Below are 3,328 nucleotides of genomic sequence, written 5' to 3'. Positions count from 1 at the left end.
GGTTCAGGTCCTGCTTGCTACCCGGTGAGTTCTCCACCATTCTGCTCTGGGCTCCCGTACTGCAGCGAGTAGCCTCCCGACAGTAGTTACACCAGGGATCCCTGACAGTAGACATTGATTGTGGCCCAGTGGCGACCTTCCACTCCTGTTCTTCTTGGGATATGTTTTTGTTACCCTTTAACCAATATTAATAGAGATTATATATTATTTTAAGGGCTGTTTGGTTTGCTAGATGTATAAGGAATCTGCACTCCATCCTACCTGTGCTATTAATGGCTCAGGGATGATTACCGTAAATTAAATAGTAGAGATTGGAGCTTTCCATATCTCCCTCAATGTTTTGCATCTTTCCAGATCTCCCTCCATGTTTTGCATGTTAGGTATTGTGTCATAAGGGTAATGGGATTAGTTTTGGGCAAAACGTATATATGGGCCAGATGTCATTTGGCATATATTCAATCCAAAATAATGTGGGTGCCATTGAATTCACTCCCGCAACTCATTATGACTTTCTCAGAACAGTATGGAGCACCCGCTAGGACTGTGGGGTACTCGGTACGGGGCCAGTTCTGTTCTTAAAGGGGTGGTGACGGTGGCAGTGACCCGGTCCGTGGTCCTGGGTGTCTAGTAAAAAGGGGATTGACGGAAATGGGAATAAAGTCTAATGTAGTAGATTAGTGACGCCACCTGTGGTACTTGGCCAGGGATGCCCGACGCTGCTTAAAGGGGTCCACTGAAGATGATGGTATTGCAGCTTAGATGGTACAGCTCCCCACAGGTAGAGCTTAGTCCCCAGGGCTCCTGGTGTAGTTAGAAATGATGATAGATGGTGAAGCGCAGGAAAGAATTGGAGTACACAAGGTTGCAGTCTCTTTACCTTTTACTCGTACTAATGCAGATCCTGTACAGGTTATTGGTGATCTTTGGAATCCGGGCAGCCTGGAAGTGATTCGGAATACCCTTAGCCAGGTGGGATTGGAGGCCTTCCTTACTGTGCTGTGTTCTAAGTCCCTTGCTGCCTGAGGCTTCGTACACGGTCCTCTCTTTCTCTCTCTGTCCTTGTAGGTGGACATTACCTGCATAAATGGTAAACCATTTATCTTGCAGAATCGTTAAATACGAATTTCATTAGGTGAGTTCTTCCATCCAATTTATTATTGTTAGCCACATTATCTTAAAAACTTCCAGATCTATCCTTAGTGTCTACATATGCCCCACAACTGTACCATACCACGGGGCTACCCTTCACATTTACACTATTTGCCTTGTATCTAACTGCATCCTTATTGTGCTCATCTGCATTCCCTTTTCTACATCAGCATTCTTATGTCTTTATGCCCGTTTAATCATGCCCACAATTTTAGCCTTTATTCAGCCTTTATTTAACCTACAGCCACTTCTACTGCCCCTCCTCTTGCCACCATAACAACCGTCGCTATGGTTTCATAACTACGCATGCGCAGTGTATCCTTCACAACAGCGGTACGTCACTTCCGGTCCTGGTGAAGCACTTCTGGTCCAGCGATATGGCGCGCAGCATTTAAAACGCCACAGCACCTTCCTAGCACATGCCAAACAGCCGCACATTAAGCAGGGCGCGGATGCGCCGCTCTACGGCCCTCTGTACCACGCCACCAGTAGGTAAACGTTGCTTCATTGCCATACCTTATCACGGCTCTCCCTGGAGACTCTTAGTTGCAGCTCCCCACTGTATTAGGCAGCAGGTATACCTGTCAGTTTTTTCTGCCGCGCCACCCACTTTTGCTACTACATTTTTGCAGCATTGTATCCTATTTCCATTATTCACTACTCCGTCCCTGGGCCTCCATCTTAGCTCCCCATTACATCAGGCAGCACTTCTAAGCGATCACTGCCATGTTATTTTTTCCTTCTCAAGATTACAGTACTTTCACTTAGTATGGCATCACTATTATGCCACTATTATGCCCCTATTGACAATACTTAGTATATAGATAGCCACCTACATCCCAAGGCAAGCATTTTCTTATATCTCTACTTTTCCCGTAACGTCCCCCCTTTATTCATTGCAGTCTCGGGTACCTAAACAACAAGGGTCCTTCTCCACATTCTTTACCCTCTACTCTGGCAACAACAACCAAGGTAATACATGCCTGTCTTACTTTATGTTAGTCAAAGTCATGGATTGCTACTATATTATATTGTGCTATGTCATGTTTTAGTCTATACCAACTATTACTGGTTGCCCCATCTCTGTTTGATGCATTTTTCTATGTTGGTAATTATTATCATCTATGCTATCAAGGCTCACTTTGCTACCTTGTATTCCTTTGTATATTATGTATATAGCGTATATAGTATTCAGTGTCTTATACTTTGTTTTCTTATTCTCTCCAGTAACCCCATGACTAAGACCCTGGAGGGTCGAAACGTTGGGTTGTTATATCAAACTATGTCACTGCACTGCTTGTGGTTTATTTATCTGTTTGAGACTATCTTTGGAATAAATAGTGAAAACACGCTTGGAAACTGACAAACAAGAGTGTGCTGTGAATTTCTACTACTGCGTTCCCTGAGACAACTGATCGCACACTTGGACACTCCAAAGAGCTGTTCAGTTTTCCCTTTAAAGATTCTGGACTCTCTGCCAGTCAACTTGAAGTGGGGCCAGATGAGATCGCATGTAGCGATGCCCAAAGATTTGAACAGCCACGGTCACACAAAGGTGATGGTGGGAAAGTGTCACAAAAGGTGGACGATGATGAGACACAATTGCCAGAAAGTCAGGAGGAGGAGCAGGGTGCGGATGTGGAAGATGAGGTGGTGAGTGACATAGTAACTGACCCAACCTGGCAGGAGGACATGCAGAGCGGGGACAGCAGCACACTTGGGGAAGGAGGCATATCACCCCAACAGGCAGGAAGAAGCAGTGTGGTGGCCACAAACAGAAGGCGTGCATTTGTTCCCCGTAACACCAACATGACGGAAGTTGGCATTTCAACTGTTAGATCTTCCCAAGTCTGGTTTGTTTTTTAAAGACTCTGCTGACAACCCCAAACAGGCCATTTGCAGCACCTGCCGTGCCTGCATCAGAAGGGATAGCAAAAACACCAGCCTGACCACCACCAGCATGATCAGGCACATGGCAGCAAAGCACCCGACTTTGTGGGCCGAACCCCAGGCTTCAGGAACATTGTCTGCAGGTGAAACCACTTCTTCCACTGTTTTGCATAGAAGCCAAACCCCAGTTCACTGTGCATGTGAAGATGCCTTGTGCCCTGCACCTGTTGTTGCCCACAGTCAACCAGCACCATCATCAAGCCTGTCCAAATCCTTGTCCCAGCACAGC

At 46.0% G+C, this 3,328-nt stretch overlaps 1 long non-coding RNA gene across 1 annotated transcript; it reads left to right on the top strand.

Annotated features, from left to right (window-relative positions):
- Positions 1–1,483: 1,483 nt before the first annotated feature.
- On the top strand, positions 1,484–2,513 carry LOC143769074 (uncharacterized). The gene is made up of 3 exons (XR_013214203.1): positions 1,484–1,641; positions 2,052–2,121; positions 2,377–2,513. It is a non-coding gene; the product is annotated as an uncharacterized LOC143769074 (long non-coding RNA).
- The last annotated feature ends 815 nt before the right edge of the window (positions 2,514–3,328 follow it).

The sequence above is a fragment of the Ranitomeya variabilis genome, chromosome 4, assembly GCF_051348905.1.
Source record: "Ranitomeya variabilis isolate aRanVar5 chromosome 4, aRanVar5.hap1, whole genome shotgun sequence".
Taxonomy (NCBI): domain Eukaryota; kingdom Metazoa; phylum Chordata; class Amphibia; order Anura; family Dendrobatidae; genus Ranitomeya; species Ranitomeya variabilis.
The sequence above is the reverse complement of the archived record's forward strand: the minus strand, read 5'-3'. Positions and strand labels throughout refer to the sequence as shown.